This window comes from Panthera pardus, unplaced genomic scaffold (assembly GCF_024362965.1).
Source record: "Panthera pardus isolate Hobbes unplaced genomic scaffold, ASM2436296v1 HiC_scaffold_22, whole genome shotgun sequence".
Taxonomy (NCBI): domain Eukaryota; kingdom Metazoa; phylum Chordata; class Mammalia; order Carnivora; family Felidae; genus Panthera; species Panthera pardus.
The window spans coordinates 22,351,732-22,364,208 of NW_026526788.1; the positions used below are offsets into that span (position 1 = coordinate 22,351,732).

The 12,477-nt window shown below is 37.2% G+C and overlaps 1 long non-coding RNA gene across 1 annotated transcript in view; it reads left to right on the forward strand.

Moving 5' to 3' along the window:
- LOC109264299 (uncharacterized) overlaps positions 1 to 8,376 on the forward strand; it is a 28,574-nt gene extending 20,198 nt beyond the window's left edge. The window contains exons 3-4 of the long non-coding RNA XR_002078681.2: positions 2,685 to 2,760; positions 6,589 to 8,376. This is a non-coding gene — a long non-coding RNA (uncharacterized LOC109264299). The remainder of the gene's footprint in view (positions 1 to 2,684; positions 2,761 to 6,588) is intronic.
- The last annotated feature ends 4,101 nt before the right edge of the window (positions 8,377 to 12,477 follow it).

The window sequence follows — 12,477 nt, forward strand, 5'->3', positions numbered from 1 at the left end:
TATAACTGTGATTGGGTGCAGGGGAGGTCTGGTCTGTTACCAGATCCAGCTGTGATGTGTGATGGCTCTGCAGGGGTGAGCCCACTTGCTCTGGCAGGTTACAGATAGTTCCAAAATTGTTTCTGCCAGTTAGGTTACATTAGGCTGTTCTGTGGTAACAAACGACCCCAAACTCTCAATGTCTTAACACAATAAAAGTTTATTTCTTGCTCAAACAAGGACCCACTGGGTTTGTCTGACTCTTTGTGGCAGTTATCCCATCTGAGGTGCCTTGGCAATCCAAGCTCTTTTGATCTTGCGCCTCTGTAATCTCAATTCAAGACCTCCTTGATTATTGCGGTGTAGTAAGGAAAACCATATAGGCCTTTTGCTTTCTTCTAGCACTGAGAAGATACTCATTGTCTCTTTCACACTTCATTGGCCAGAACTACCCACATGGTCATACCGACCTGCAAGTATGCCTGGAAGTGAGTGCACCTGTGTGAGTGAGGCATCTGATCTTAGTGTGGACTAGCTGTGTGTATTAGTCCCTGAAATTGAATTTTTTTTAAACAGGGATTTAGCTCAGAGCTCAATATTATTCAAAAGAAGGCCTTGGAACTTGTGTCAATTTATATTGTAAAAATTGGATTACTGGCCCCTGGAGAATTGGTGGAGTACTCAAGGATTGCATGGAAAAAAAATATTTTTAATGCAGATGTGACATAGCCGACTCTACTTTCATAATGTCACCTTACTTATATTCTTTAACTTCCTGTAGAAAATTGGTTTTGTGTTTGCGATTTTGCCTAACCTTCCCACTTTTACAGGGACTCTGAAAAGGTTGAAGCTAGTCCACATCCTGCTATGGTAGACTGGCAAAGCTACCCTGAACTTAGAATGATGTGTCATGAAAAACCCCAGAAAATTAGTTTGAGCCATATGAGATTACTGATATTTAACTTTTTTTTTTTTTAATTTACAAGAGGAGTTTTATGTGTTTCATTCTTATAGTTAATCTTAGGTATAAAACAATGACTAAGATACTGTCATTTCCCCCTTTTTAAACTTGTGTGCCATGGTGTAACCCTAATTTCAATCTTGTAATAAGATCTTTGAGGTCATTTCAAGTAAGGAATTTTGTACGAGTTTTGAATTGTAAGCATCATTGTTTTACACAGCCTCTTCAGCCGTGACCAAGTGGTTGACAGCATGACAAGTGGTTGATTTCAGTGAATTATTTAACAAGTTAATTATCCACAGTTTCCTCAGAGCATGTGGTTCTTTGTTAGGTCAAGTTCTCATTGCCCATCTCCTAACTGCATGGCTTGTGGTGAAGAAAGATACTTGCATTTCCTTCTTTAGTCCAGCCCAAGCTTCGTTGTTTTACACTAACACACCAGGGAAATAGAAACGGCCGTCTAATTGCTTTCTGTTATGTTTTTTTTTTTTTTTTTTTTTTTTTTTTTTTTGCGTTGTTGCAGCATCCATGACAAATGACATCTCACTTTTACCTGTTGTTTACCTCTTTTCTAACTGTGAGGCTAACTGCCATTTATTGAATATGTGCTTTGTTTCTAAGAGTCTGCTAAATGCTTGCTTATATTACCTGACCTTCACAGCAGTGTTATTAGGGAATTAGCATAATTATGCCTAGTTTCTGGATGAGGAAAACTGAGGTTTAATCAAGTCGAATGACTTAGTCAAGGCGGTGTATCTGGTCAGTGGCAAAACCAGGATTGGAGTCTGGCTCTAACGGACCCTAAGCTCATAGCAGTCACTGTGTCATCCTTGCTCCCCATTTTCAGTTTCTTTTTAAAAGCAATATGCCTCTTAAAAGTGTACTCATGTAATCACCCTTTTTGCTATGTATCATTTCTATTTTAATTGAAAGGAAAGTTTAGTAGATGGTTTTGCAGATAAAAATGTAGTATTCCCATAGGCCTCAGAAGATCTGAGTATAAGGAATTCTAGATGAAAAATTGAGTTCTTGGTTCTGATATGTCCACCTGGATTTTTGTGTAATAAAAAAATAGGCTAAGAAATACTAATTCTTTCTTTAAATATTGTGAAACAGGTGTCTGTTTTATTTTCATAATTAAAAACAGACAAAATAAACCTGAGAGTTCAAAAGATAGCTCTTTGAGGGCGCTTTCCATGGAGTATGCTTTATAAGGTCTTGAATATGACAACCCTCAGTAAGCTTTTGATTTGTAAATACAGCAGCAGTTTTAAAATGGATCACAATGTGTTGTTTTGTTCTAAAGGCTATCTGGGTGAATTCTCATATTCTCAAAGTACTTATTGGCTTCCCAGTGTAAATATTTAAACTTTTTAGATTTCATAGTTTTGAAAGCTCTTAAGTTTCATATTGTTTTGGCTTTAGGTTACAAAGCCAGGAAACATTTCTGATTTGTATGCTGTCTTCATTAAGATAATGTGTTAGGCATATTTTCTAAAATGCTTTTAAACTTTCAGAGGGAATGTGGTTTCATATCTATTTTATGCACATGATCCTTATGAATGTGATACTAATTGGACTACAGCAAATGGAAAATAATAAAGGGAACGATGAATATCAGATTTTACATATTTGCTTTTTTACAAAAATCAATTCATAAATGGATGGGATGGAATGTGGTACTATCAAAACCTTTGTGGTTAAATTTACTTTTAATCATTTTTGCCTTATTATCTTTTGGCAGCTGGAAAATCTTTAATCTTTGTGGAAAGAAATTGAACTTTAAACCTTACACACTGAAAAGAAAAAAAACTGCTAAGGTACACAGTTAATAAGTTTACTAATTGTAAAATTAATCAGTCAACAGCACATTCACAGAAAACTATGCTGATAATTATATAATACTTGCATTGTTCTCCTACTTTGATTTATTGTATTTGCTAATTTTGCAGTAATAATATTCATTATATTTTTGATAGCCTGTAATTCCTATTGCAAACATTTCAACTTGAACTCTGTATATACTTCTGGTTTTAAGACAGAATTTAAAAGTGACATGCAAACTTAAAGAAATAATTACACAAATAGATGAGCAGGTTCATCTGCTATCCCAAACAGTAATCTGAAGTGAAATTGGGTTCCAGTTCTATCTCCATCACTTATTAGCTCTAAACATTTGAGTGGTTATTTAACCTGTATAAGCCTTAGTTTTCTTATCTGTAAAATGGGGCTAATATAAGCTTCTACCTCATAGGATCCTGGAACATTAATGAAATTATCTGTGTTAACACACTTAGTGTCGGCACATGGCAGGTGCTCCATAAGCCTCAGCTATTATTTTTATTAACATGACAGTAATTTTTTGGGAGTAAGAGATTATCTGGTTCCTTTGAAGTTCATATAGACATAAATATGCCCATGTGGATTATGTGGGACCTGATAAAACAAAGAATAAATACATTAAGAGTGTTTCTAACAGTTATGGTTTACTGATAACATTTATAACAGTAATGTACTGCTTACAATAATGAAGATCCCCATGAACAAATCATATTTGTAATAATGAGTATAATTATAATGGATTAATAGCATAATTAGGATTGTGATGACTATTAAAAAACTGAGTTAGAAAATATTAACTTTATGTATGTGTTCATATACATTGTTTATGCCAGAATGACATTGTGAATCTGAAAGTGATGAGATAGCAATCAGGGAACTTATGTTGCCTGAAAAGGAGAACTGCTTGCATGGAAATCCTCCTTTGACCAGAGAAATGGGCATCCATCTGAGAACAGAACGACATCTTACTAAAGTAAACATCCTATAATCCACATGATAGTAAGTCAAAAGAGGGTAGGACATCCCACCAGGAGTCAATATGCTGTTGCTATTCTGTATCATTCTGGAGTGTGGACTCTTAACATTTGACAAAGAATCTATTGAAGCAACGTGGAGATGATTTGCATGCAAGGTCAGGGGAATACTTTTGCAATGCCACTGGATTTCATATAAACTGAAACCATGCAAATACCTCTCTACCATGACTTTTTTTTTTGAATTGCAGCTGAATAAAGGGTTCTTCATGCTTCCTCTCCTGTGAGATCTTCCTAGATTACATTAGACCTAATTATATTATGTTAATTACGAGCTGACCATATATGAAGCAAAATAAAGTCACTAAGAATGAATGATTTTTATAGGGGGGTGAAATTTTGAGATTAATAAAAGGTAAAAGGACAAAAAAGTCACAATTTTATCATCCCAGATAATTCACTCCAAACCTCTGCCCCCACCCCCAAAAAGATTTATACTTTGATACAAAATGTATCATTTATTTTATTTGGCTACTATTCTACTGAAACTAATTTTAAAATTCATTTAACTAGCTAAATTGATGAAAGTCTTATGCGTAAGTGCAATGAATAGGTACTGAATGGGACGAATTAGACACATCTCTTGCTCTCAACAAGCTTATCATCAAGAAGGGAAGTTAACAGGCTAAGATTAGGCAAGAAGAGATCATGTATAAGAGATGTACTATGAGCATTATGCTGTAAAAAAGTAAACTTACATGTAAGTGTCTGATGAGGTTCAGGACAATGATCTTTAGGCTATTTACAGAGGCAATGTAAACTTATACTTAAGTTCTCCTTACTGCTATGCTGTGGCAATCATCCATCCATCCATCCATCCATCCATCCATCCATATATCAAACATTCATAGAATTTCAAGTCTGCCAGGCACTAAGCCTATAAAAATGAATTAACCTTTTATGGAGTTCACAGCATAGTAGGGGAGACGTCACATTTTGTTGCAGTTTATTTACTTTTCTCAATGGTAGGACTGAAATATGTATCAGGTGCATGGAAGTAAACGGGATGGAAGCTTAGGGTGTAAACATAATAATTATTGTTAAGGGTGGCTTAAAAATGATCAGTTTGGAAATGCAGGGTTTTAGATCTTAGGGGTCATAAAAATGACCTCATACATTTTACACACGGTGAAAGGTTCAGGGAAGATAAATGATTTGTTCAAGGCCACATGGCTTATTGGCAACCAGACTGAGAACTGGATCCACCCCTGGTTCTTTCAGCTCCACTCTGCTCCTGTTTCCATCAAGTCCATTGCCTCAGGAGGGTTAATAGTTAATATAAATGTTTATGTAGTGCTTGAGCCAAAGAAACGTGCCCAGATTGTTGCTTAAAAGGGAAATAAATTGTTATATGAGCAACTTAATTGCAGGTACCAGATTATAAGTAGATTTACTCTGCAAAGACCAACGAAGGAATTAATACAGCTTTATGAAGAGATCACCTTACAAATTAGGGAGTCATCAGTATTCTGCATGACTCTGATGTGTGAAAGCAGAGAGACATTTTATAAAACATTAAACCATGTAAAAACTGGGGGCAGATTCATAAAAGCTAAAAGAAAAATAACCATTCCAAGTAAAGGTAGAGGCTGAAGTAGACTTTTAATAAATTAAGTATCCTCCTTGGCTGTTTCTTTTTTTCTCTTTTTTTGCCAGACAAGAATTTGTAGGCCTATGTTCAATGGCTACTCCTGAGATAATTTGGATTCTAGGGTAGTCTACTGTAATACAACATTTTAGAAGGATGACATCTACTCAGCTATTGACTAGCTGTTGACTTGGGACAAGTTACTTAATCATTCTGAGCCTCAGTTTCTTCATTGATACTAAGAAATACGGAATATGAAACCACTTAGGATTCCTTCCAGCTTTAAAACCTTATGCCTTTGCAATAGGTAATACTTGCTTGTTCAGAAACTATAACCACAAATGGTTAGCTGAGCTTTGTGTCCTACCTAATATGCACTGGTAAATAAAGTTGCTGATAACTAGGAATAGAAAGAAAAATGGTAGCTCACTCATTTTAATGAGAATGCTGAAAGCATATGCAATGGCTTATTATTAAACTATTCCACTAGTGGAGAAATTGGAAATATCACAATAAAAATTTTCAATTTTCCATTCCAGTAACTTTATTGAATTGCCAAGGCATATAACAACAGCCAAAGTTGATACATTAAATGTAGATGTTTAAGAACAAAGTTAATATGTGGTATTATTGTTTCTCATTTTAGTCCCTTTCTGCCAACCCTCTCCAAAGTTAAATAAATCTTCTTCCTTACGTATTGCCAAAAAGTGTCTTGCTATTTCTGATAGTTTGAATATTTTTTTCACCTAATTTTTTATTCTTTTGTAAAGGTAGTAAATCACGATATATTTCTATTTCTTCACTGCCAAATCTAATACAATGTTAATATTTCTGTAGTTTCCACTGAGTCTGTCTTCTGGCTTCTATTTTCAGTTTATGGTCTTTGTTTCTATATTTGGTAAAAGTCTGCTTATGTTTTTCAAATATGATGTAAGGCAATCTTTTAACAAAATGTTTCTGAGTGAAAGCAATCTGAATTATTGTAATTTTAGATATATGCTTCCCAAGAAAGCAATATAATGCTTTTTTTAAAGGACAGAGTTGCTATTTGGTTTCAAATATTGTTACATTTTATGTATTTATTCTATAGTTAATAATATTCTCAGCCTTTTCTTTGATGCAAATGTCACTGTAGAAGCTGTCTGCTTTTTGACCCAGATTCTCTCTTTGTGTTTCCTTGCCAGGACAGATGAAATTTCTTCTGGGCTCTCTGTTTTCTGCATCAGCTGTGGACCTTCATCCTGGCCACTAGGGGACTTTGGTTTTGATCATATTCCAAAGAGCTGGCAATTAATTAGCCTGAACAGAGTTGTTAAGAAGTTGCATAAAGAGCTCGCAGTGTTATAATCCATGTTCTTTTATCTCAGAAAAATTCTGAGTAGATGTGTGATCCACAAGGATACATGATCTGTTAACTCTGAGAATGATCACTGATGACCTGGAGATTTGTTAGTATTTGGGGAAGTGTCAGCTATATTGGCAACGTTCTTCAAAGAAGCCGTGGTCTCTAGTGGGCCTCAGTGGTAGCCAGACTAGAGATGGTTTTGCTACTATTCAATTCCATCTGTGGGGGTGGGGTATGATTAACATGATCCTTGATTAACAAGAGGAAAGCTTCTCACCAGTAGAGTGGAAGAAACCCCCTTGGGAAGTAGAAGACATAATCAGATTGCCTGGAAATCAGGCTTTACATGAACAGTTTATGGATGGTTTATACAGAAAATAAAATATTAAATTATCTCTCTTTGGGTAGAGGATGCAAGGGAATCACATAGCACCTCTACATTTACTTCTCCCATTTTAGGACAAATATTTAGAAGAAGAAGAAGAGGACCCAGCATATGATGTTGCAGAACCAGTTGGGAGACAATAGCCCAAACATTTAATAAGATCAGCCAGGCTTTACCTTAGGAGCCAGGATGGGGAGGGACCAGGACTACCTCCAAGGGCTCATTTGCTTCCCCCTGTGCTGTGGAGGTCTGCCTCCCACAAGCTGACTGTATTGCCTGATTTCTAATTAGCCTTCCAACCACAGTCACAGCATGAATCTTGGATCAAGGGTCTCATCTTCCAGTAATCTACTGTTATTTTACTCACAACCTCTGCCTGAAGAACACATACCTTTCCTGACCAATAGTTATGCCCATGCTGAGTCTGACAGGCATGGTTTCCCTACATGTAAGAAATGTTTATTGATCACCTAATAGATGAAATGCAAATGTGAGCAGGAAACAGCCCCTATATTTGGATGCTTCTAGTCTGTGGGGTGGGGGCAAAGGTAAACAGGTAATTATAATAGTATGTGCAATAGTGGGGTAAACACTGTCATAAGAACCCATTGGAGGAGCACTCGTTTTAATATTAGGCTCTACTAAATAGTTCAAAGCAGAACAACTTGCTTTATTTCTGTTTTTCAAAATGGCGGCCATCATGACTACTATATTTGGTTGACTAAGTTCATTGGATTCCAGTACCCCATAGATGGCTTCTCCCATGACTCCTAGACCAGGGAATAATGGTGTATGCAATAGTTGCACACTGTGGAGGCGTCACCGCTCACAGAGTTGCTCCAGCTCCACTTACCCTTTCTCTTTGCTATAGGTGACTGCACCACAGATTAAAACTCCTTGGTAACAGCTAGCTGTTCTTTTTGGAGAATCTGCAAAAGTAAATCTTCCATATCATGCAGATATGGAAGCAGGTGGAAACCCCAAAAGGCAGCCCCTACAGAGGGGGCTCCTTAGACTTCTGCTGTTGAGAGTCCCCACATCTCGGCCCTGTTCTGCCCTTCCCAATCCTTGTTCCTCATCTTTAATTCTGCAAGACACTCTGGTATTCTTCTAGTAATTTTTTATGCTTGAATTATCCATGTTTTGTGCTTGTAGCCCAAGAATGCTTATGATGTGCTTGAATATTCTTTAGTTCTATTTGTGTAATTTCGAAAAATATATCACTTGTGTTCAGACGATGCACACCAATTTTTCTGTTGTTAGCTGTAAGTGCTGAGGAATGTTTCTGACTTCCTACAACTCCGTCTCTTTAGACAAAAAAGCAGAATTGATATCTCCTGGTTGCTAGGTTCAAAGGTCACCTGAAGGCAGAAGTGGAATCAAGACATTTTCTAGAGCTTTCTCTGCTGCTTACTTTATTCAAGGCTAAAGGATTTGGGGGAGAAGAGGACCTAGTCCTTGTATTTCACTTTTCTAGTGTTTCTTGGCAAGCCAGGACTCTTGCTTTTAACTTCTGAAACCGATCTAGCTCTTATGTTTGCCTTAGATGGGCCAGGAGTCCCACCCACACTAACTCCCTATAGAGCCGCTCAGGTCTCTGCCTCTTTACTGGGAAACCTTCTTCTCTTCTCTGAGCTTTCTTATATCTACCCTGTATGTGTGTACATGGATTATTCTAATGAAATGATGACTGTGTTGATCGTGATATGGCTCCTCTCTCTCACTGTCTTGCACTACAGCCTATGGACAAGTGGCATTGTCCTCTAACTTTAGTCCAGCTCTTTGGACTTCCACCTGTTTAAGTATCTTAATGTTTTTATATAAACCACTAAACTGGAAGCCATCTGACTATCCAAATCTTCTTCATCTGGCAAGTCTTCTGTTCTCTTCCACCAAGAAAACCTACTGAAAACACACTAGTGATTACACTATGCAATTTTGAAATTCATAGCATTTAAAAATATATCAATGGCTTTTAAAAAAACAAATCTGAATCCCTTTCTTGATATGAAATTGTATGTGAATTTCCACTATAAAAAGTTAAAAAAAAACCCAGAAAACAAAAAACAAACACAAGAGTTACTCTGGCGGAGGTAGAATCTAGGTTGTGGATGGGGTGGAAGGGGGCTTGGCTGAAGTCCTACTCATTTGGAGCTTCTCTTCTCTTCTGCTGCTGCCTTGGGAGCTCCCCCCACCTGAATACTTGGGATTACCTGGAGCACTGTTTCTAAACCACTGACCTTAATATCATTCATTTGGTATTTATTCAGTTACTGTCTTTAGACAATTCTTACACTTCAGCCGTATTATTACAATTTGCATGGTCTTTTAATTTTCCAAATATTTGTTTTGATTTCTTCACTAGATCATAATCTCTTTGAGAGTATGAAAAGTATCTTATGTCACAGGGGAGTTAAATCAAAATCCACATAGACAAAATCAGCTCAGCTCAAGGACACCCTGTCAATAATTACTGATCAATTGCTAATTCTGTCTGATCTCTAACACTCAAGAGAGCAAACTAGTAGGAACCTGGACATGAATAGGTAGCAGATCTAAGTAGCACAGCCAGGTGGTAAGTTGGGTTTTTCTTCTGTAAGATTAAGATATTGACCCCTTACTGCTGACATTTTTCTAAAGAATGCTATCAGGCACAGTGAGTCGGAAGTGTGTACTTCTTATTGATGACAGTGTTTGCTTGTTACTGGACTGATATGCTCATCAAAGACTGAGAGCACAGCTCCACCTGTTATTCCAGGTGTGACATTCATGTCAGCAAAGTTTCCAATCACAAGCAGAAGTGAAAGCAAATGCAATTTCTGTTCAGTACACAAGAAACCAGAAAAGATATAGGAAACCCAACCCCCTTATCAAAGCTGGCAGTGTGACTAATTACATGGAGAATGAATGGGCAATATTATGTGCAACACTTCAACAGTCAGTTTGGGGTGAAATTTTTCATTCTGTTCATTGGTGTTACCACTGATTAATAGCCAGCATGACTCAAAAAATGTGTTTGTATCCACAGTAGTTGGCTGACTCACATGATTGAGTGTTATTTATCCAACATACACTATCTGATGATAGTTGTATTTTTCAATATGCTTTATAATCAGAAACTACTTGTTTCTCTCAATGTGCACTGAATGCTTTATAAAGGAAGAATAAGCTTATATAATATCTACTATAGAAAGGGAGTTTTAAAATTAATATCTGTGTTAAAGCTCTGACTGATTATTTAAATAAAGTTAAAACTAACTTGAGCAAGGCTCTTGAAAATATTTAACAGAGAATGATTATACAGTCACCTCCTATTGCTTCAAAATATCTTCACATTTCCAAAGTCTACATGATACAAAAGACTGGCATTATTACAGAGGAATTGCCCTTGCCTGGCCTTTTGTTTAAAGCAGGCTTATTGAATCCAATTTTTATTATTAATAATATAAGGTATGCATATGTTCTATTCTGAAGAATACCTCCATGCATTTGATCTTACTTCTCTTTATGAATTCCCTATGCAGGAGAAATGGACAGAGATGGCCATGATCCTTTTAGAGCTAGAGCAACAGAAGAACAAAGAAGTAAAGGATTTGCCATAGTCACAAATGGATTGGGCTGACACTAACATCTCTAGTCTCCTAGTCCAGCATTCTATCAGTCATTGAATCCCTGTTTTGCTTTCCGATTGGAATCACTCTTCATAAATGAGACACATATTGCATGGATTGCAACACCAGTGACTTTCATAGGGTGTGTGTATACGTTTGTGTAGGAGGATGAGATTCCAAAGGGTGGTATCAGAGTTTTGGTGTGGTTGCAGAATTTTGGGATAGTTTTAACATGCTCCTAGAAGAACTCTGAAAAATCATGGGCATTATGAATGTATTTTCTGTACTTTTCTAAGTCTTTCCTTCTATACTTCCTACATTTTCCTAGGAGTCTAGAAATCTTTTATTTTGGAAGCTAAAATGCTTCCTGTTAGAATTACTCTTTATATAATACACATTGGCTGCTTCATTTAGACAGTGAACCCCTTGCCATATTGATATTTTTGGTTTGGTTCAAGGTCAACCTGCTTCCCGATGAAACTCAACCTCTCTCTCCTAAGAGATTAGATGTGACCTGGCTCCTGGCTGTACATTTCCGCACACCCTTGAAAGAGTACAAGTGGTCCTCTCCTGAGAGGGAGAGAGAGTTTCCTGAAGGGAACTTTCTGCTCACTCCTTGGATCCTGGCTGAGTCAACCAAATATTTCCCATGTTAACAGTAGTAATGACTACAAGGTAGACCAGACATCCTGAGGAGGTGGGCTGAGGGTTAGGGAGGGATGGAGAGAATGTAACTCTGTCTATTACCAGGACAATGAAGTGTTCTGCTTAAGACATGCCTTGGTGGGATGTAGAGACTCCTAAGGAATATGACCAGATCCAGAAGAATGTAGAAAGGTGTAAGGAGAGCTGTGATAAGGAGTGGTCTGAGATGCATGTGGTGGGCTGTGTGTGAGGGGGTGTCATATTCATTACTCCATACCCAACTTCCAAAGGAAAAACACACTTGTAACTGTCAGAAACATGATAGAATTGTCAAAGTATATGCAATTATATGCTCATGCAACAAATATTTGTTGAGGGTCTACAAAGTAGCAAAATTAGTGGCCATTAGTAGCAAAATTAATGGGACAGTGTGCCAGGCAGTGTGTAGAAAGCTTTGTATCCATTTTTAAAAATTTAATCCTTATAATTCTCTATATTAATTTTTAATTTAATCCTTATCATCGACTTATCAACTATGTCACTATTTTGGGGAAATTGAGACTCAGAGAGAAAGAATAAAGTGTCTGAGGTTACACAGCTTGTGAGTGGAATCTGGCTTTGAGCACGTGTTGTTTGACCCCAGAGTACCCCCATATTTAACCATTGTACTCCATTCCTAGGGGCTCACACTGGAGATGCTCCAGAGTATAAAGCAGATACCTGCCTTTGTGGGACTTCCCTGTTAGGAGGAGAGCCAGCTGTCCTGGTTAGCTTGGGAATGTCCCAGTTTTAGCATTGAAAGTCTCCTATCCTGGGACACCTCTCAGTCCTAGGCAAACCTGGGACTGAGGGGTGTCCCAGGATATGAGGATAGTTGGTCAGCAGATCTGCTAGTGCAAATCTGTGTTTCCTTTGAGTCTGGCCCAACTGTGTCCAATCTTTTATCCATCACATGAATTCTAATTGTGCTTTATTTATAGTTTGAAATCCTCCTTTCTAGACTGTAAACTCCTCGAGGGTGGAGACTGTACCATTTTATTTTTCACTACATTTTATTACCATTCAGTACAAAGCATGACATTTATTG